Source organism: Ambystoma mexicanum, unplaced genomic scaffold (genome assembly GCF_040938575.1).
Source record: "Ambystoma mexicanum isolate Mex_15411 unplaced genomic scaffold, UKY_AmexF1_1 Mex_scaf66, whole genome shotgun sequence".
NCBI classification, from domain to species: domain Eukaryota; kingdom Metazoa; phylum Chordata; class Amphibia; order Caudata; family Ambystomatidae; genus Ambystoma; species Ambystoma mexicanum.
Window position 1 is genome coordinate 1,278,806 of NW_027182484.1, and position 23,551 is coordinate 1,302,356.

At 35.4% G+C, this 23,551-nt stretch overlaps 5 non-coding genes across 5 annotated transcripts; all 5 read left to right on the plus strand.

Annotated features, from left to right (window-relative positions):
* Positions 1-1,501: 1,501 nt before the first annotated feature.
* TRNAW-CCA (transfer RNA tryptophan (anticodon CCA)) lies at positions 1,502-1,573 on the plus strand. The gene has a single exon. It is a non-coding gene; the product is annotated as a tRNA-Trp (tRNA).
* Positions 1,574-4,966: 3,393 nt separating this feature from the next.
* TRNAC-GCA (transfer RNA cysteine (anticodon GCA)) lies at positions 4,967-5,038 on the plus strand. The gene has a single exon. It is a non-coding gene; the product is annotated as a tRNA-Cys (tRNA).
* A 2,732-nt stretch (positions 5,039-7,770) lies between these two features.
* TRNAC-GCA (transfer RNA cysteine (anticodon GCA)) lies at positions 7,771-7,842 on the plus strand. Its single transcript has one exon. It is a non-coding gene; the product is annotated as a tRNA-Cys (tRNA).
* A 1,809-nt stretch (positions 7,843-9,651) lies between these two features.
* TRNAC-GCA (transfer RNA cysteine (anticodon GCA)) lies at positions 9,652-9,723 on the plus strand. The gene has a single exon. It is a non-coding gene; the product is annotated as a tRNA-Cys (tRNA).
* A 4,337-nt stretch (positions 9,724-14,060) lies between these two features.
* TRNAC-GCA (transfer RNA cysteine (anticodon GCA)) lies at positions 14,061-14,132 on the plus strand. Its single transcript has one exon. It is a non-coding gene; the product is annotated as a tRNA-Cys (tRNA).
* The last annotated feature ends 9,419 nt before the right edge of the window (positions 14,133-23,551 follow it).

The window sequence follows — 23,551 nt, forward strand, 5'->3', positions numbered from 1 at the left end:
TCATTAGTTCTACAAGTTCCGTAGAGTCACCCAGTCTATCACCTTTTTAAAAAAGGGCAGTTTTCAACATTGAAGGGTTTATGTCAGTGGTAGAGCGTAGGAGTGTAGTTCAAGAAGTCCCTGTTTCATAACCATATACCCTCTTCAATAGATCCTGTTAAAATGTTTTTCAACCCAATGCACTGTAAGAAACAATAGGATATATCATCATTTCATATACAAAACAATGAACAATTGGGTTTAACTATGCTCTTAGCACAAAATCACCAAACTGCAGTAGAGAAGCAGTTACATTTTGCAGTATTTGTCCATTTGACAAAAGATTTGTTTTCCATGTTCCAAGATCTACATGTGATACGAAATGTATGAATTCTTGCAATGGAAACCTCACTGTATTTTACCAAGGCAGATAAAGGACATCTTTTGTACCCCTTATACTTATAAGGAGGGTTTGGTGGCTGAAAATGCATTGCTTTGATGGTGATTGCATGTTGCTTCCACTTTGTACATATTACTGAATAAATAAAGGTGAACATTTCAGAAATGGGGGTATAGCTCAGGGGTAGAGCATTTCACTGCAGATCAAAAAGTCCCTAGTTCAAATCTGGGTGCCCCCTTGTCCAACTGTTTTACCTGTAGAAATATTTTTTTAATTAAATAAATTGAAGTAAGCATTTACAATCTTAGCATTTTATGTAATGAGCAACACATTTCTACATTTGAAATACTCCTGATCATCACCTGAAACATAGGGTAAACACCATTAAGCTGTTTAGGATTTCTTTGTATGATACAAGCTGTGTTTTACATTCACCCAAGTTCTACTGGTGATATTATCAGTTTGAAATAGTCCATTGGAAGCTCATATGAATGTTATAAAACTGTGGTGGAAACCAATAATATGCCCTTAATGAAATGTATTAATTTGTACAGCTGACCAGAAGTGCACTGATGTCATTAGTTCTACAAGTTCCATACAGTCACCCACTCTATCACCTTTTTAAAAAAAAGTGCAGTTTTCAGCATTCAAGGGTTTAACTCAGTGGTAGAGCATAGGAGTGCAGTTCAAGAAATCCCTGTTTCATAACCATATACCCTCGTCAATATATCCTGTTAAAATGTTTTTCAACCCAATGTACTGTAAGAAACAAAAGGATATATCATCATTTCATATAAAAAACAATGAACAATTGGGTTTAACTATGCTCTTAGCACAAAATCAACAAACTGCAGTAGAGAAGCAGTTACGTTTTGCAGAATTTGTGCATTTGACAAAAGTTTTTTTTTCCATGTTCCAAGATCTACATGTGATACAAAATGTATGAATTCTTGCAATGGAAACCTCACTGTATTTTACCAAGGCAGATAAAGGACATCTTTTGTACCCCTTATACTTATAAGGAGGGTTTGGTGGCTGAAAATGCATTGCTTTGATGGTGATTGCATGTTGCTTCCACTTTGTACATATTACTGAATAAATAAAGGTGAACATTTCGGAAATGGGGGTATAGCTCAGGGGTAGAGCATTTCACTCCAGATCAAAAAGTCCCTAGTTCAAATCTGGGTGCCCCCTTGTCCAACTGTTTTACCTGTAGAAATATTTTTTTAATTAAATAAATTGAAGTAAGCATTTACAATCTTAGCATTTTATGTAATGAGCAACACATTTCTACATTTGAAATACTCCTGATCATCACCTGAAACATAGGGTAAACACCATTAAGCTGTTTAGGATTTCTTTGTATGATACAAGCTGTGTTTTACATTCACCCAAGTTCTACTGGTGATATTATCAGTTTGAAATAGTCCATTGGAAGCTCATATGAATGTTATAAAACTGTGGTGGAAACCAATAATATGCCCTTAATGAAATGTATTAATTTGTACTGCTGACCAGAAGTGCTCTGATGTGATTAGTTCTACAAGTTCCGTAGAGTCACCCAGTCTATCACCTTTTTAAAAAAGGGCAGTTTTCAACATTGAAGGGTTTATGTCAGTGGTAGAGCGTAGGAGTGTAGTTCAAGAAGTCCCTGTTTCATAACCATATACCCTCTTCAATAGATCCTGTTAAAATGTTTTTCAACCCAATGCACTGTAAGAAACAATAGGATATATCATCATTTCATATACAAAACAATGAACAATTGGGTTTAACTATACTCTTAGCACAAAATCACCAAACTGCAGTAGAGAAGCAGTTACATTTTGCAGTATTTGTCCATTTGACAAAAGATTTGTTTTCCATGTTCCAAGATCTACATGTGATACGAAATGTATGAATTCTTGCAATGGAAACCTCACTGTATTTTACCAAGGCAGATAAAGGACATCTTTTGTACCCCTTATACTTATAAGGAGGGTTTGGTGGCTGAAAATGCATTGCTTTGATGGTGATTGCATGTTGCTTTCACTTTGTACATATTACTGAATAAATAAAGGTGAACATTTCAGAAATGGGGGTATAGCTCAGGGGTAGAGCATTTCACTGCAGATCAAAAAGTCCCTAGTTCAAATCTGGGTGCCCCCTTGTCCAACTGTTTTACCTGTAGAAATATTTTTTTAATTAAATAAATTGAAGTAAGCATTTACAATCTTAGCATTTTATGTAATGAGCAACACATTTCTACATTTGAAATACTCCTGATCATCACCTGAAACATAGGGTAAACACCATTAAGCTGTTTAGGATTTCTTTGTATGATACAAGCTGTGTTTTACATTCACCCAAGTTCTACTGGTGATATTATCAGTTTGAAATAGTCCATTGGAAGCTCATATGAATGTTATAAAACTGTGGTGGAAACCAATAATATGCCCTTAATGAAATGTATTAATTTGTACAGCTGACCAGAAGTGCACTGATGTCATTAGTTCTACAAGTTCCATACAGTCACCCACTCTATCACCTTTTTAAAAAAGGACAGCTTTCAGCATTCAAGGGTTTATGTCAGTGGTAGAGCGTGGGAGTGCTTTTCAAGAAATTCCTGTTTCATAACCATATACCCTCGTCAATAGATCCTGTTAAAATGTTTTTCAACCCAATGTACTGTAAGAAACAATAGGATATATCATCATTTCATATACAAAACAATGAACAATTGGGTTTAACTATGCTCTTAGCACAAAATCAACAAACTGCAGTAGAGAAGCAGTTACATTTTGCAGAATTTGTGCATTTGACAAAAGATTTTTTTTCCATGTTCCAAGATCTACATGTGATACGAAATGTATGAATTCTTGCAATGGAAACCTCACTGTATTTTACCAAGGCAGATAAAGGACATCCTTCGCACCCCATATACTTATAAGGAAGGTTTGGTGGCTGAAAATGCATTGCATTGATGGTGATTGCATGTTGCTTCCACTTTGTACATATTACTGAATAAATAAAAGTGAACATTTCAAAAATGGTGGTATAGCTCAGGGGTAGAGCATTTCACTGCAGATCAAAAGGTCCCTAGTTCAAATCTGGGTGCCCCTTGTCCAACTGTTTTACCTGTAGAAATATTTTTTTAATTAAATACATTGAAGTAAACATTTACAATCTTAGCATTTTATGTAATGAGCAACACATTTCTACATTTGAAATACTCCTGATCATCACCTGAAACATAGGGTAAACACCATTAAGCTGTTTAGGATTTCTTCATATGATACAAGCTGTGTTTTACATTCACCCAAGTTCTACTGGTGATATGACCAGTTTAAAACAGTCCATTGGAAGCTCATATGAATGTTATAAAACTGTGGTGGAAACCAATAATATGCCCTTAATGAAATGTATTAATTTGTACAGATGACCAGAAGTGCACTGATGTCATTAGTTCTACAAGTTCCATAAAGTCACCCACTCTATCACCTTTTTAAAAAAGGGCAGTTTTCAACATTGAAGGGTTTATGTCAGTGGTAGAGAGTAGGAGTGTAGTTCAAGAAATCCCTGTTTCATAACCATATACTCTCTTCAATAGATCCTGTTAAAATGTTTTTCAACCCAATGCACTGCAAGAAACACTAGGATATATCATCATTTCACATACAAAACAATGAACAATTGGGTTTAACTATGCTCTTAGCACAACATCAACATACTGCAGTAGAGAAGCAGTTACATTTTGCAGAATTTGTGCATTTGACAAAAGATTTTTTTTCCGTGTTCCAAGATCTACATGTGATACGAAATGTATGAATTCTTGCAATGGAAACCTCACTGTATTGTACCAAGGCAGATAAAGGACATCCTTCGCACCCCATATACATATACAAGCTGTGTTTTACATTCACCCAAGTTCTACTGGTGATATTTTCAGTTTGAAATAGTCCATTGGAAGCTCATATGAATGTTATAAAACTGTGGTGGAAACCAATAATATGCCCTTAATGAAATGTATTAATTTGTACAGATGATCAAAAGTGCACTGATGTCATTAGTTCTACAAGTTCCATACAGTCACCCACTCTATCACCTTTTTAAAAAAGGGCAGTTTTCAACATTGAAGGGTTTATGTCAGTGCTAGAGCGTAGGAGTGTAGTTCAAGAAGTCCCTGTTTTATAACCATATACCCTCTTCAATAGATCCTGTTATAATGTTTTTCAACCCAATGCACTGTAAGAAACAATAGGATATATCATCATTTCATATACAAAACAATGAACAATTTGGTTTAACTATGCTCTTAGCACAACATCAACAAACTGGAGTAGAGAAGCAGTTACATTTTGCAGAATTTGTGCATTTGACAAAAGATTTTTTTTCCATGTTCCAAGATCTACATGTGATACGAAATGTATGAATTCTTGCAATGGAAACCTCACTGTATTTTACCAAGGCAGATAAAGGACATCTATTGTACCCCTTATACTTATAAGGAGGGTTTGGTGGCTGAAAATGCATTGCTTTGATGGTGATTGCATGTTGCTTCCACTTTGTACATATTACTGAATAAATAAAGGTGAACATTTCAGAAATGGGGGTATAGCTCAGTGGTAGAGCATTTGACTGCAGATCAGGAGGTCCCTAGTTCAAATCTGGGTGTCCCCTTGTTCAAGAGTTTTACCTGTAGAAATATTTTTTTAATTAAATAAATTGAAGAAAACATTTACAATCTTAGCATTTTATGTAATGAGCAACACATTTCTACATTTGAAATACTCCTGATCATCTCCTGAAACATAGGGTAAACACCATTAAGATGTTTAGGATTTCTTCATATGATACAAGCTGTGCTTTACATTCACCCAAGTTCTACTGGTGATATGATCAGTTTGAACTATTCCATTGGAAGCTCATATGAATGTTATAAAACTGTGGTGGAAACCAATAATATGCCCTTAATGAAATGTATTAATTTGTACTGCTGACCAGTAGTGCTCTGATGTCATTAGTTCTACAAGTTCCGTAGAGTCACCCAGTCTATCACCTTTTTAAAAAAGGGCAGTTTTCAACATTGAAGGGATTATGTCAGTGGTAGAGCGTAGGAGTGTAGTTCAAGAAGTCATGTTTCATAACCATATACCCTCTTCAATAGATCCTGTTAAAATGTTTTTCAACCCAATGCACTGTAAGAAACACTAGGATATATCATCATTTCATATACAAAACAATGAACAATTGGGTTTAACTATGCTCTTAGCACAAAATCACCAAACTGCAGTAGAGAAACAGTTACATTTTGCAGAATGTGTGCATTTGACACAAGTTTTTTTTCCATGTTCCAAGATCTACATGTGATACGAAATGTATGAATTCTTGCAATGGAAACCTCACTGTATTTTACCAAGGCAGATAAAGGACATCTTTTGTACCCCTTATACTTATAAGGAGGGTTTGGTGGCTGAAAATGCATTGCTTTGATGGTGATTGCATGTTGCTTCCACTTTGTACATAATACTGAATAAATAAAGGTGAACATTTCAGAAATGTGGGTATAGCTCAGGGGTAGAGCATTTCACTGCAGATCAAAAGGTCCCTAGTTCAAATCTGGGTGCCCCCTTGTCCAACTATTTTACCTCTAGAAAAAAACATTTACAATCTTATCATTTGATGTAATGAGCAACACATTTCTACATTTGAAATACTCCTGATCATCACCTGAAACATAGGGTAAACACCATTACGCTGTTTAGGATTTCTTCATATGATACAAGCTGTGTTTTACATTCACCCAAGTTCTACTGGTGATATTATCAGTTTGAAATGGTCCATTGGAAGCTCATATGAATGTTATAAAACTGTGGTGGAAACCAATAAAATGCCCTTAATGAAATGTATTAATTTGTACAGATGACCAGAAGTGCACTGATGTCATTAGTTCTACAAGTTCCATACAGTCACCCACTCTATCACCTTTTTAAAAAAGGGCAGTTTTCAACATTCAAGGGTTTATGTCAGTGGTAGAGCGTAGGAGTGTAGTTCAAGAAGTCCCTGTTTCATAACCATATACCCTCTTCAATAGATCCTGTTAAAATGTTTTTCAACCCAATGCACTGTAAGAAACAATAGGATATATCATCATTTCATATACAAAACAATGAACAATTGGGTTTAACTATGCTCTTAGCACAAAATCAACAAACTGCAGTAGAGAAGCAGTTACATTTTGCAGAATTTGTGCATTTGACAAAAGATTTCCTTTCCATGTTCCAAGATCTACATGTGATACGAAATGTATGAATTCTTGCAATGGAAACCTCACTGTATTTTACCAAGGCAGATAAAGGACATCCGCCCCACCCCATATACATATAAGGAGGGTTTGGGGCTGAAAATGCATTGCTTTGATGTTGATTGCATGTTGCTTGCACTTTGTACATATTACTGAATTAATAAAGGTGAATTTTTCAGAACAGGGCGTATAGCTCAGTGGTAGAGCATTTGACTGCAGATCAAGAAGTCCCTAGTTCAAATCTGGGTGCCCCCTTGTTCAAGTGTTTACCCGTAGAAAAAAACATTTACAATCTTAGCATTTGATGTAATGAGCAACACATTTTTACATTTGAAATACTCCTGATCATCTCCTGAAATTTAGGGTAAACACCATGAAACTGTTTAGGATTTCTTCATATGATACAAGCTGTGTTTTACATTCACCCAAGTTCTACTGGTGATATTATCAGTTTGAAATAGTCCATTGGAAGCTCATATGAATGTTATAAAACTGTGGTGGAAACCAATAATATGCCCTTAAAGAAATGTATTAATTTGTACAGCTGACCAGAAGTGCACTGATGTCATTAGTTCTACAAGTTCCATACAGTCACCCACTCTATCACCTTTTTAAAAAATGGCAGTTTTCAACATTCAAGGGTTTATGTCAGTGGTAGAGCGTAGGAGTGTAGTTCAAGAAGTCCTGTTTCATAACCATATACCCTCTTCAATAGATCCTGTTAAAATGTTTTTCAACCCAATGCACTGTAAGAAACAATAGGATATATCATAATTTCATATACAAAACAATGAACAATTGGGTTTAACTATGCTCTTAACACAAAATCAACAAACTGCAGTAGAGAAGCAGTTACATTTTGTAGAATGTGTGCATTTGACAAAAGATTTTTTTCCATGTTCCAAGATCTACATGTGATACGAAATGTATGAATTCTTGCAATGGAAACCTCACTGTATTTTACCAAGGCAGATAAAGTACATCCTTTGCACCCCATATACTTATAAGGAGGGTTTGGTGGCTGAAATTGCATTACTTTGATGGTGATTGCATGTTGCTTGCACTTAGTACATATTACTGAATTAATAAAGGTAAACTTTTCAGAATTGGGGGTATAGCTCAGTGGTAGAGCATTTGACTGCAGATCAAGAGGTCTCTAGTTCAAGTCTGGGTGCCCCCTTGTTCATCTGTTTTACCTGTAGAAAAAAACATTTACAATCTTAGCATTTTATGTAATGAGCAACACATTTCTACATTTGAAATACTCCTGATCATCTCCTTACACATAGGGTAAACACTATGAAACTGTTTAGGATTTCCTCATATGATACAAGCTGTGTTTTACATTCACCCAAGTTCTACTGGTGATATTTTCAGTTTGAAATAGTCCATTGGAAGCTCATATGAATGTTATAAAACTGTGGTGGAAACCAATAATATGCCCTTAATGAAATGTATTAATTTGTACAGCTGACCAGAAGTGCACTGATGTCATTAGTTTTGCAAGTTCCATACAGTCACCCACTCTATCACCATTTTAAAAAAAGGGCAGTTTTCAGCATTCAAGGGTTTAACTCAGTGGTAGAGCATAGGAGTGCAGTTCAAGAAATCCCTGTTTCATAACCATACACCCTCGTCAATAGATCCTGTTAAAATCTTTTTCAACCCAATGTACTGTAAGAAACAAAAGGATATATCATCATTTAAATAAAAAACAATGAACAATTGGGTTTAACTATGCTCTTAGCACAAAATCAACAAACTGCAGTAGAGAAGCAGTTACGTTTTGCAGAATTTGTGCATTTGACGAAAGTTTTTTTTTCCATGTTCCAAGATCTACATGTGATACGAAATGTATGAATTCTTGCAATGGAAACCTCACTGTATTTTACCAAGGCAGATAAAGGACATCTTTTGTACCCCTTATACTTATAAGGAGGGTTTGGTGGCTGAAAATGCAATGCTTTGATGGTGATTGCATGTTGCTTCCACTTTGTACATATTGCTGAATAAGTAAAGGTGAACATTTCAGAAATGGGGTTATAGCTCAGGGATAGAGCATTTCACTGCAGATCAAGAGGTCCCTAGTTCAAATCTGGGTGCCCCCTTATCCAACTATTTTACCTGTAGAAATATCTTTTTAATTAAATAAATTGAAGTAAACATTTACAATCTTAGCTTTTTATGTAATGAGCAACACATTTCAACATTTGAAATACTCCTGATCATCACCTGAAACATAGGGTAAACACCATTAAGATGGTTAGGATTTCTTCATATGATACAAGCTGTGCTTTACATTCACCCAAGTTCTACTGGTGATATGATCAGTTTGAACTATTCCATTGGAAGCTCATATGAATGTTATAAAACTGTGGTGGAAACCAATAATATGCCCTTAATGAAATGTATTACTTTGTACTGCTGACCAGAAGTGCTCTGATGTCATTAGTTCTACAAGTTCCGTAGAGTCACCCAGTCTATCACCTTTTTAAAAAAGGGCAGTTTTCAACATTGAAGGGATTATGTCAGTGGTAGAGCGTAGGAGTGTAGTTCAAGAAGTCCCTGTTTCATAACCATATACCCTCTTCAATAGATCCTGTTAAAATGTTTTTCAACCCAATGCACTGTAAGAAACACTAGGATATATCATCATTTCATATACAAAACAATGAACAATTGGGTTTAACTATGCTCTTAGCACAAAATCACCAAACTGCAGTAGAGAAACAGTTACATTTTGCAGAATGTGTGCATTTGACAAAAGTTTTTTTTCCATGTTCCAAGATCTACATGTGATACGAAATGTATGAATTCTTGCAATGGAAACCTCACTGTATTTTACCAAGGCAGATAAAGGACATCTTTTGTACCCCTTATACTTATAAGGAGGGTTTGGTGGCTGAAAATGCATTGCTTTGATGGTGATTGCATGTTGCTTCCACTTTGTACATATTACTGAATAAATAAAGGTGAACATTTCAGAAATGGGGGTATAGCTCAGTGGTAGAGCATTTGACTGCAGATCAGGAGGTCCCTAGTTCAAATCTGGGTGTCCCCTTGTTCAACAGTTTTACCTGTAGAAATATTTTTTTAATTAAATAAATTGAAGAAAACATTTACAATCTTAGCATTTTATGTAATGAGCAACACATCTCTACATTTGAAATACTCCTGAAACATAGGGTAAACACCATGAAACTGTTTAGGATTTCTTCATATGATACAAGCTGTGTTTTACATTCACCCAAGTTCTACTGGTTATATTATCAGTTTGAAATAGTCCATTGGAAGCTCATATGAATGTTATAAAACTGTTGTGGAAACCAATAATATGCCCTTAATTAAATGTATTAATTTGTACAGCTGACCAGAAGTGCACTGATGTCATTAGTTCTACAAGTTCCATACAGTCACCCACTCTATCACCTTTTTAAAAAAGGGCAGTTTTCAGCATTCAAGGGTTTAACTGAGTGGTAGAGCATAGGAGTGCAGTTCAAGAAGTCCCTGTTTCATAACCATATACCCTCGTCAATAGATCATGTTAAAATGTTTTTCAACCCAATGCACTGTAAGAAACAATAAGATATATCATCATTTCATATACAAAACAATGAACAATTGGGTTTAACTATACTCTTAGCACAAAATCAACAAACTGCAGTAGAGAAGCAGTTACATTTTGCAGAATTTGTGCATTTGACAAAAGTTTTTTTTCCATGTTCCAAGATCTACATGTGATACGAAATGTATGAATTCTTGCAATGGAAACCTCACTGTATTTTACCAAGGCAGATAAAGGACATCATTCGCACCCCACATACTTATAAGGAGGGTTTGGTGGCTGAAAATGCATTGCTTTGATGGTGATTGTATGTTGCTTCCACTTTATACATATTACTGAATAAATAAAGGTGAACATTTCAGAAATGGGGTTATAGCTCAGTGGTAGAGCATTTGACTGCAGATCAAGAGGTCCCTAGTTCAAATATGGGTCCCCCCTTGTTCAACTGTTTTACCTGTAGAAATATTTTTTAATTAAATAAATTGAAAACATTTACAATCTTAGCATTTTATGTAATGAGCAACATATTTCTACATTTGAAATACTCCTGATCATCTCCTGAAACATAGAGTAAACACAATGAAACTGTTTAGGATTTCTTCATATGATACAAGCTGTGTTTTACATTCACCCAAGTTCTACTGGTGATATTATCAGTTTGAAATAGTCCATTGGAAGCTCATATGAATGTTATAAAACTGTGGTGGAAACCAATAATATGCCCTTAATGAAATGTATTAATTTGTACAGCTGACCAGAAGTGCACTGATGTCATTAGTTCTACAAGTTCCATGCAGTCACCCACTCTATCACCTTTTTAGAAAAAGGGCAGTTTTCAGCATTCAAGGGTTTAACTCAGTGGTAGAGCGTAGGAGTGTAGTTCAAGAAGTCCCTGTTTCATAACCATATACCCTCTTCAATAGATCCTGTTAAAATGTTTTTCAACCCAATGCACTGTAAGAAACAATAGGATATATCATCATTTCATATACAAAACAATGAACAATTGGCTGTAACTATACTCTTAGCACAAAATCACCAAACTGCAGTAGAGAAGCAGTTACATTTTGCAGAATTTGTGCATTTGACAAAAGTTTTTTTTCCATGTTCCAAGATCTACATGTGATACGAAATGTATGAATTCTTGCAATGGAAACCTCACTGTATTTTACCAAGGCAGATAAAGGACATCTTTTGTACCCCTTATACTTATAAGGAGGGTTTGGTGGCTGAAAATGCATTGCTTTGATGGTGATTGCATGTTGCTTCCACTTTGTACATACTACTGAATAAATAAAGGTGAACATTTCAGAAATGGGGGTATAGCTCAGGGGTAGAGCATTTCACTGCAGATCAAAAGGTCCCTAGTTCAAATCTGGGTGCCCCTTGTCCAACTGTTTTACCTGTAGAATTTTTTTTTTAATTAAATAAATTGAAGTAAACATTTACAATCTTAGCATTTTATGTAATGAGCAACACATTTCTACATTTGAAATACTCCTGATCATCACCTGAAACATAGGGTAAACACCATTAAGCTGTTTAGGATTTCTTCGTATGATACAAGCTGTGTTTTACATTCACCCAAGTTCTACTAGTGATATGATTAGTTTGAAATAGTCTATTGGAAGCTCATATGAATGTTATAAAACTGTGGTGGAAACCAATAATATGCCCTTAATGAAATGTATTAATTTGTACAGCTGACCAGAAGTGCACTGATGTCATTAGTTCTACAAGTTCCATACAGTCACCCACTCTATCACCTTTTTAAAAAAGGGCAGTTTTCAGCATTCAAGGGTTTATGTCAGTGGTAGAGCGTGGGAGTGCTTTTCAAATTTCAAGAAGTTCCTGTTTCATAACCATATACCCCCTTCAATAGATCGTGTTAAAATGTTTTTCAACCCAATGCACTGTAAGAAACAATAGGATATATCATCATTTCATATACAAAACAATGAACAATTGGGTTTAACTATGCTCTTAGCACAAAATCAACAAACTGCAGTAGAGAAGCAGTTACATTTTGCAGAATTTGTGCATTTGACAAAAGATTTTTTTTCCATGTTCCAAGATCTACATGTGATACGAAATGTATGAATTCTTGCAATGGAAACCTCACTGTATTTTACCAAGGCAGATAAAGGACATCCTTCGCACCCCATATACTTATAAGGAAGGTTTGGTGGCTGAAAATGCATTGCATTGATGGTGATTGCATGTTGCTTCCACTTTGTACATATTACTGAATAAATAAAAGTGAACATTTCAAAAATGGGGGTATAGCTCAGGGGTAGAGCATTTCACTGCAGATCAAAAGGTCCCTAGTTCAAATATGGGTGCCCCTTGTCCAACTGTTTTACCTGTAGAAATATTTTTTTAATTAAATACATTGAAGTAAACATTTACAATCTTAGCATTTTATGTAATGAGCAACACATTTCTACATTTGAAATACTCCTGATCATCACCTGAAACATAGGGTAAACACCATTAAGCTGTTTAGGATTTCTTCATATGATACAAGCTGTGTTTTACATTCACCCAAGTTCTACTGGTGATATGACCAGTTTAAAACAGTCCATTGGAAGCTCATATGAATGTTATAAAACTGTGGTGGAAACCAATAATATGCCCTTAATGAAATGTATTAATTTGTACAGATGACCAGAAGTGCACTGATGTCATTAGTTCTACAAGTTCCATAAAGTCACCCACTCTATCACCTTTTTAAAAAAGGGCAGTTTTCAACATTGAAGGGTTTATGTCAGTGGTAGAGAGTAGGAGTGTAGTTCAAGAAATCCATGTTTCATAACCATATACTCTCTTCAATAGATCCTGTTAAAATGTTTTTCAACCCAATGCACTGCAAGAAACAATAGGATATATCATCATTTCACATACAAAACAATGAACAATTGGGTTTAACTATGCTCTTAGCACAACATCAACAAACTGCAGTAGAGAAGCAGTTACATTTTGCAGAATTTGTGCATTTGACAAAAGATTTTTTTTCCGTGTTCCAAGATCTACATGTGATACGAAATGTATGAATTCTTGCAATGGAAACCTCACTGTATTGTACCAAGGCAGATAAAGGACATCCTTCGCACCCCATATACATATACAAGCTGTGTTTTACATTCACCCAAGTTCTACTGGTGATATTTTCAGTTTGAAATAGTCCATTGGAAGCTCATATGAATGTTATAAAACTGTGGTGGAAACCAATAATATGCCCTTAATGAAATGTATTAATTTGTACAGATGACCAAAAGTGCACTGATGTCATTAGTTCTACAAGTTCCATACAGTCACCCACTCTATCACCTTTTTAAAAAAGGGCAGTTTTCAACATTGAAGGGTTTATGTCAGTGGTAGAGCGTAGGAGTGTAGTTCAAGAAGTCCCTGTTTTATAACCATATACCCTCTTCAATAGATCCTGTTATAATGTTTTTCAACCCAATGCACTGTAAGAAACAATAGGATATATCATCATTTCATATACAAAACAATGAACAATTTGGTTTAACTATGCTCTTAGCACAACATCAACAAACTGGAGTAGAGAAGCAGTTACATTTTGCAGAATTTGTGCATTTGACAAAAGATTTTTTTTCCATGTTCCAAGATCTACATGTGATACGAAATGTATGAATTCTTGCAATGGAAACCTCACTGTATTTTACCAAGGCAGATAAAGGACATCTTTTGTACCCCTTATACTTATAAGGAGGGTTTGGTGGCTGAAAATGCATTGCTTTGATGGTGATTGCATGTTGCTTCCACTTTGTACATATTACTGAATAAATAAAGGTGAACATTTCAGAAATGGGGGTATAGCTCAGTGGTAGAGCATTTGACTGCAGATCAGGAGGTCCCTAGTTCAAATCTGGGTGTCCCCTTGTTCAACAGTTTTACCTGTAGAAATATTTTTTTAATTAAATAAATTGAAGAAAACATTTACAATCTTAGCATTTTATGTAATGAGCAACACATTTCTACATTTGAAATACTCCTGATCATCTCCTGAAACATAGGGTAAACACCATTAAGATGTTTAGGATTTCTTCATATGATACAAGCTGTGCTTTACATTCACCCAAGTTCTACTGGTGATATGATCAGTTTGAACTATTCCATTGGAAGCTCATATGAATGTTATAAAACTGTGGTGGAAACCAATAATATGCCCTTAATGAAATGTATTAATTTGTACTGCTGACCAGTAGTGCTCTGATGTCATTAGTTCTACAAGTTCCGTAGAGTCACCCAGTCTATCACCTTTTTAAAAAAGGGCAGTTTTCAACATTGAAGGGATTATGTCAGTGGTAGAGCGTAGGAGTGTAGTTCAAGAAGTCCCTGTTTCATAACCATATACCCTCTTCAATAGATCCTGTTAACATGTTTTTCAACCCAATGCACTGTAAGAAACACTAGGATATATCATCATTTCATATACAAAACAATGAACAATTGGGTTTAACTATGCTCTTAGCACAAAATCACCAAACTGCAGTAGAGAAACAGTTACATTTTGCAGAATGTGTGCATTTGACACAAGTTTTTTTTCCATGTTCCAAGATCTACATGTGATACGAAATGTATGAATTCTTGCAATGGAAACCTCACTGTATTTTACCAAGGCAGATAAAGGACATCTTTTGTACCCCTTATACTTATAAGGAGGGTTTGGTGGCTGAAAATGCATTGCTTTGATGGTGATTGCATGTTGCTTCCACTTTGTACATAATACTGAATAAATAAAGGTGAACGTTTCAGAAATGTGGGTATAGCTCAGGGGTAGAGCATTTCACTGCAGATCAAAAGGTCCCTAGTTCAAATCTGGGTGCCCCCTTGTCCAACTATTTTACCTCTAGAAAAAAACATTTACAATCTTATCATTTGATGTAATGAGCAACACATTTCTACATTTGAAATACTCCTGATCATCACCTGAAACATAGGGTAAACACCATTACGCTGTTTAGGATTTCTTCATATGATACAAGCTGTGTTTTACATTCACCCAAGTTCTACTGGTGATATTATCAGTTTGAAATGGTCCATTGGAAGCTCATATGAATGTTATAAAACTGTGGTGGAAACCAATAAAATGCCCTTAATGAAATGTATTAATTTGTACAGATGACCAGAAGTGCACTGATGTCATTAGTTCTACAAGTTCCATACAGTCACCCACTCTATCACCTTTTTAAAAAAGGGCAGTTTTCAACATTCAAGGGTTTATGTCAGTGGTAGAGCGTAGGAGTGTAGTTCAAGAAGTCCCTGTTTCATAACCATATACCCTCTTCAATAGATCCTGTTAAAATGTTTTTCAACCCAATGCACTGTAAGAAACAATAGGATATATCATCATTTCATATACAAAACAATGAACAATTGGGTTTAACTATGCTCTTAGCACAAAATCAACAAACTGCAGTAGAGAAGCAGTTACATTTTGCAGAATTTGTGCATTTCACAAAAGATTTCCTTTCCATGTTCCAAGATCTACATGTGATACGAAATGTATGAATTCTTGCAATGGAAACCTCACTGTATTTTACCAAGGCAGATAAAGGGCATCCGCCCCACCCCATATACATATAAGGAGGGTTTGGGGCTGAAAATGCATTGCTTTGATGTTGATTGCATGTTGCTTGCACTTTGTACATATTACTGAATTAATAAAGGTGAATTTTTCAGAACAGGGCGTATAGCTCAGTGGTAGAGCATTTGACTGCAGATCAAGAAGTCCCTAGTTCAAATCTGGGTGCCCCCTTGTTCAAGTGTTTACCTGTAGAAAAAAACATTTACAATCTTAGCATTTGATGTAATGAGCAACACATTTTTACATTTGAAATACTCCTGATCATCTCCTGAAATTTAGGGTAAACACCATGAAACTGTTTAGGATTTCTTCATATGATACAAGCTGTGTTTTACATTCACCCAAGTTCTACTGGTGATATTATCAGTTTGAAATAGTCCATTGGAAGCTCATATGAATGTTATAAAACTGTGGTGGAAACCAATAATATGCCCTTAAAGAAATGTATTAATTTGTACAGCTGACCAGAAGTGCACTGATGTCATTAGTTCTACAAGTTCCATACAGTCACCCACTCTATCACCTTTTTAAAAAATGGCAGTTTTCAACATTCAAGGGTTTATGTCAGTGGTAGAGCGTAGGAGTGTAGTTCAAGAAGTCCTGTTTCATAACCATATACCCTCTTCAATAGATCCTGTTAAAATGTTTTTCAACCCAATGCACTGTAAGAAACAATAGGATATATCATAATTTCATATACAAAACAATGAACAATTGGGTTTAACTATGCTCTTAGCACAAAATCAACAAACTGCAGTAGAGAAGCAGTTACATTTTGTAGAATGTGTGCATTTGACAAAAGATTTTTTTTTTCCATGTTCCAAGATCTACATGTGATACGAAATGTATGAATTCTTGCAATGGAAACCTCACTGTATTTTACCAAGGCAGATAAAGTACATCCTTTGCACCCCATATACTTATAAGGAGGGTTTGGTGGCTGAAATTGCATTACTTTGATGGTGATTGCATGTTGCTTGCACTTAGTACATATTACTGAATTAATAAAGGTAAACTTTTCAGAATTGGGGGTATAGCTCAGTGGTAGAGCATTTGACTGCAGATCAAGAGGTCTCTAGTTCAAGTCTGGTTGCCCCCTTGTTCATCTGTTTTACCTGTAGAAAAAAACATTTACAATCTTAGCATTTTATGTAATGAGCAACACATTTCTACATTTGAAATACTCCTGATCATCTCCTTACACATAGGGTAAACACTATGAAACTGTTTAGGATTTCCTCATATGATACAAGCTGTGTTTTACATTCACCCAAGTTCTACTGGTGATATTTTCAGTTTGAAATAGTCCATTGGAAGCTCATATGAATGTTATAAAACTGTGGTGGAAACCAATAATATGCCCTTAATGAAATGTATTAATTTGTACAGCTGACCAGAAGTGCACTGATGTCATTAGTTTTGCAAGTTCCATACAGTCACCCACTCTATCACCATTTTAAAAAAAGGGCAGTTTTCAGCATTCAAGGGTTTAACTCAGTGGTAGAGCATAGGAGTGCAGTTCAAGAAATCCCTGTTTCATAACCATACACCCTCGTCAATAGATCCTGTTAAAATCTTTTTCAACCCAATGTACTGTAAGAAACAAAAGGATATATCATCATTTAAATAAAAAACAATGAACAATTGGGTTTAACCATGCTCTTAGCACAAAATCAACAAACTGCAGTAGAGAAGCAGTTACGTTTTGCAGAATTTGTGCATTTGACGAAAGTTTTTTTTCCATGTTCCAAGATCTACATGTGATACGAAATGTATGAATTCTTGCAATGGAAACCTCACTGTATTTTACCAAGGCAGATAAAGGACATCTTTTGTACCCCTTATACTTATAAGGAGGGTTTGGTGGCTGAAAATGCATTGCTTTGATGGTGATTGCATGTTGCTTCCACTTTGTACATATTACTGAATAAGTAAAGGTGAACATTTCAGAAATGGGGTTATAGCTCAGGGATAGAGCATTTCACTGCAGATCAAGAGGTCCCTAGTTCAAATCTGGGTGCCCCCTTATCCAACTATTTTACCTGTAGAAATATCTTTTTAATTAAATAAATTGAAGTAAACATTTACAATCTTAGCTTTTTATGTAATGAGCAACACATTTCTACATTTGAAATACTCCTGATCATCACCTGAAACATAGGGTAAACACCATTAAGATGGTTAGGATTTCTTCATATGATACAAGCTGTGCTTTACATTCACCCAAGTTCTACTGGTGATATGATCAGTTTGAACTATTCCATTGGAAGCTCATATGAATGTTATAAAACTGTGGTGGAAACCAATAATATGCACTTAATGAAATGTATTACTTTGTACTGCTGACCAGAAGTGCTCTGATGTCATTAGTTCTACAAGTTCCGTAGAGTCACCCAGTCTATCACCTTTTTAAAAAAGGGCAGTTTTCAACATTGAAGGGATTATGTCAGTGGTAGAGCGTAGGAGTGTAGTTCAAGAAGTCCCTGTTTCATAACCATATACCCTCTTCAATAGATCCTGTTAAAATGTTTTTCAACCCAATGCACTGTAAGAAACACTAGGATATATCATCATTTCATATACAAAACAATGAACAATTGGGTTTAACTATGCTCTTAGCACAAAATCACCAAACTGCAGTAGAGAAACAGTTACATTTTGCAGAATATGTGCATTTGACAAAAGTTTTTTTTCCATGTTCCAAGATCTACATGTGATACGAAATGTATGAATTCTTGCAATGGAAACCTCACTGTATTTTACCAAGGCAGATAAAGGACATCTTTTGTACCCCTTATACTTATAAGGAGGGTTTGGTGGCTGAAAATGCATTGCTTTGATGGTGATTGCATGTTGCTTCCACTTTGTACATAATACTGAATAAATAAAGGTGAACATTTCAGAAATGTGGGTATAGCTCAGGGGTAGAGCATTTCACTGCAGATCACAAAGGTCCCTAGTTCAAATCTGGGTGCCCCCTTGTCCAACTGTTTTACCTGTAGAAAAAAACATTTACAATCTTAGCATTTGATGTAATGAGCAACACATTTCTACATTTGAAATACTCCTGATCATCACCTGAAACATAGGGTAAACACCATTAAGCTGTTTAGGATTTCTTCGTATGATACAAGCTGTGTTTTACATTCACCCAAGTTCTACTGGTGATATGATTAGTTTGAAATAGTCCATTGAAAGCTCATATGAATGTTATAAAACTGTGGTGGAAACCAATAATATGCCCTTAATGAAATGTATTCATTTGTACAGCTGACCAGAAGTGCACTGATGTCATTAGTTCTACAAGTTCCATACAGTCACCCACTCTATCACCTTTTTAAAAAAGGGCAGCTTTCAGCATTCAAGGGTTTATGTCAGTGGTAGAGCGTGGGAGTGCTTTTCAAGAAGTTCCTGTTTCATAACCATATACCCTCTTCAATAGATCCTGTTAAAATGTTTTTCAACCCAATGCACTGTAAGAAACAATAGGATATATCATAATTTCATATACAAAACAATGAACAATTGGGTTTAACTATGCTCTTAGCACAAAATCAACAAACTGCAGTAGAGAAGCAGTTACATTTTGTAGAATGTGTGCATTTGACAAAAGATTTTTTTTTTCCATGTTCCAAGATCTACATGTGATACGAAATGTATGAATTCTTGCAATGGAAACCTCACTGTATTTTACCAAGGCAGATAAAGTACATCCTTTGCACCCCATATACTTATAAGGAGGGTTTGGTGGCTGAAATTGCATTACTTTGATGGTGATTGCTTGTTGCTTGCACTTAGTACATATTACTGAATTAATAAAGGTAAACTTTTCAGAATTGGGGGTATAGCTCAGTGGTAGAGCATTTGACTGCAGATCAAGAGGTCTCTAGTTCAAGTCTGGTTGCCCCCTTGTTCATCTGTTTTACCTGTAGAAAAAAACATTTACAATCTTAGCATTTTATGTAATGAGCAACACATTTCTACATTTGAAATACTCCTGATCATCTCCTTACACATAGGGTAAACACTATGAAACTGTTTAGGATTTCCTCATATGATACAAGCTGTGTTTTACATTCACCCAAGTTCTACTGGTGATATTTTCAGTTTGAAATAGTCCATTGGAAGCTCATATGAATGTTATAAAACTGTGGTGGAAACCAATAATATGCCCTTAATGAAATGTATTAATTTGTACAGCTGACCAGAAGTGCACTGATGTCATTAGTTTTGCAAGTTCCATACAGTCACCCACTCTATCACCATTTTAAAAAAAGGGCAGTTTTCAGCATTCAAGGGTTTAACTCAGTGGTAGAGCATAGGAGTGCAGTTCAAGAAATCCCTGTTTCATAACCATACACCCTCGTCAATAGATCCTGTTAAAATCTTTTTCAACCCAATGTACTGTAAGAAACAAAAGGATATATCATCATTTAAATAAAAAACAATGAACAATTGGGTTTAACCATGCTCTTAGCACAAAATCAACAAACTGCAGTAGAGAAGCAGTTACGTTTTGCAGAATTTGTGCATTTGACGAAAGTTTTTTTTCCATGTTCCAAGATCTACATGTGATACGAAATGTATGAATTCTTGCAATGGAAACCTCACTGTATTTTACCAAGGCAGATAAAGGACATCTTTTGTACCCCTTATACTTATAAGGAGGGTTTGGTGGCTGAAAATGCATTGCTTTGATGGTGATTGCATGTTGCTTCCACTTTGTACATATTACTGAATAAGTAAAGGTGAACATTTCAGAAATGGGGTTATAGCTCAGGGATAGAGCATTTCACTGCAGATCAAGAGGTCCCTAGTTCAAATCTGGGTGCCCCCTTATCCAACTATTTTACCTGTAGAAATATCTTTTTAATTAAATAAATTGAAGTAAACATTTACAATCTTAGCTTTTTATGTAATGAGCAACACATTTCTACATTTGAAATACTCCTGATCATCACCTGAAACATAGGGTAAACACCATTAAGATGGTTAGGATTTCTTCATATGATACAAGCTGTGCTTTACATTCACCCAAGTTCTACTGGTGATATGATCAGTTTGAACTATTCCATTGGAAGCTCATATGAATGTTATAAAACTGTGGTGGAAACCAATAATATGCACTTAATGAAATGTATTACTTTGTACTGCTGACCAGAAGTGCTCTGATGTCATTAGTTCTACAAGTTCCGTAGAGTCACCCAGTCTATCACCTTTTTAAAAAAGGGCAGTTTTCAACATTGAAGGGATTATGTCAGTGGTAGAGCGTAGGAGTGTAGTTCAAGAAGTCCCTGTTTCATAACCATATACCCTCTTCAATAGATCCTGTTAAAATGTTTTTCAACCCAATGCACTGTAAGAAACACTAGGATATATCATCATTTCATATACAAAACAATGAACAATTGGGTTTAACTATGCTCTTAGCACAAAATCACCAAACTGCAGTAGAGAAACAGTTACATTTTGCAGAATATGTGCATTTGACAAAAGTTTTTTTTCCATGTTCCAAGATCTACATGTGATACGAAATGTATGAATTCTTGCAATGGAAACCTCACTGTATTTTACCAAGGCAGATAAAGGACATCTTTTGTACCCCTTATACTTATAAGGAGGGTTTGGTGGCTGAAAATGCATTGCTTTGATGGTGATTGCATGTTGCTTCCACTTTGTACATAATACTGAATAAATAAAGGTGAACATTTCAGAAATGTGGGTATAGCTCAGGGGTAGAGCATTTCACTGCAGATCACAAAGGTCCCTAGTTCAAATCTGGGTGCCCCCTTGTCCAACTGTTTTACCTGTAGAAAAAAACATTTACAATCTTAGCATTTGATGTAATGAGCAACACATTTCTACATTTGAAATACTCCTGATCATCACCTGAAACATAGGGTAAACACCATTAAGCTGTTTAGGATTTCTTCGTATGATACAAGCTGTGTTTTACATTCACCCAAGTTCTACTGGTGATATGATTAGTTTGAAATAGTCCATTGAAAGCTCATATGAATGTTATAAAACTGTGGTGGAAACCAATAATATGCCCTTAATGAAATGTATTCATTTGTACAGCTGACCAGAAGTGCACTGATGTCATTAGTTCTACAAGTTCCATACAGTCACCCACTCTATCACCTTTTTAAAAAAGGGCAGCTTTCAGCATTCAAGGGTTTATGTCAGTGGTAGAGCGTGGGAGTGCTTTTCAAGAAGTTCCTGTTTCATAACCATATACCCTCTTCAATAGATCCTGTTAAAATGTTTTTCAACCCAATGCACTGTAAGAAACAATAGGATATATCATCATTTCATATACAAAACAATGAACAATTGGGTTTAACTATGCTCTTAGCACAAAATCAACACACTGCAGTAGAGAAGCAGTTACATTTTGCAGAATGTGTGCATTTGACAAAATATTTTTTTCCATGTTCCAAGATCTACATGTGATACGAAATGTATGAATTCTTGCAATGGAAACCTCACTGTATTTTACCAAGGCAGATAAAGGACATCTTTTGTACCCCTTATACTTATAAGGAGGGTTTGGTGGCTGAAAATGCATTGCTTTGATGGTGATTGCATGTTGCTTCCACTTTGTACATACTACTGAATAAATAAAGGTGAACATTTCAGAAATGGGGGTATAGCTCAGGGGTAGAGCATTTCACTGCAGATCAAAAGGTCCCTAGTTCAAATCTGGGTGCCCCTTGTCCAACTATTTTACCTGTAGAATTTTTTTTTTAATTAAATAAATTGAAGTAAACATTTACAATCTTAGCATTTTATGTAATGAGCAACACATTTCTACATTTGAAATACTCCTGATCATCACCTGAAACATAGGGTAAACACCATTAAGCTGTTTAGGATTTCTTCGTATGATACAAGCTGTGTTTTACATTCACCCAAGTTCTACTAGTGATATGATTAGTTTGAAATAGTCCATTGGAAGCTCATATGAATGTTATAAAACTGTGGTGGAAACCAATAATATGCCCTTAATGAAATGTATTAATTTGTACAGCTGACCAGAAGTGCACTGATGTCATTAGTTCTACAAGTTCCATACAGTCACCCACTCTATCACCTTTTTAAAAAAGGGCAGTTTTCAGCATTCAAGGGTTTATGTCAGTGGTAGAGCGTGGGAGTGCTTTTCAAATTTCAAGAAGTTCCTGTTTCATAACCATATACCCCCTTCAATAGATCGTGTTAAAATGTTTTTCAACCCAATGCACTGTAAGAAACAATAGGATATATCATCATTTCATATACAAAACAATGAACAATTGGGTTTAACTATGCTCTTAGCACAAAATCAACAAACTGCAGTAGAGAAGCAGTTACATTTTGCAGAATTTGTGCATTTGACAAAAGATTTTTTTTCCATGTTCCAAGATCTACATGTGATACGAAATGTATGAATTCTTGCAATGGAAACCTCACTGTATTTTACCAAGGCAGATAAAGGACATCCTTCGCACCCCATATACTTATAAGGAAGGTTTGGTGGCTGAAAATGCATTGCATTGATGGTGATTGCATGTTGCTTCCACTTTGTACATATTACTGAATAAATAAAAGTGAACATTTCAAAAATGGGGGTATAGCTCAGGGGTAGAGCATTTCACTGCAGATCAAAAGGTCCCTAGTTCAAATCTGGGTGCCCCTTGTCCAACTGTTTTACCTGTAGAAATATTTTTT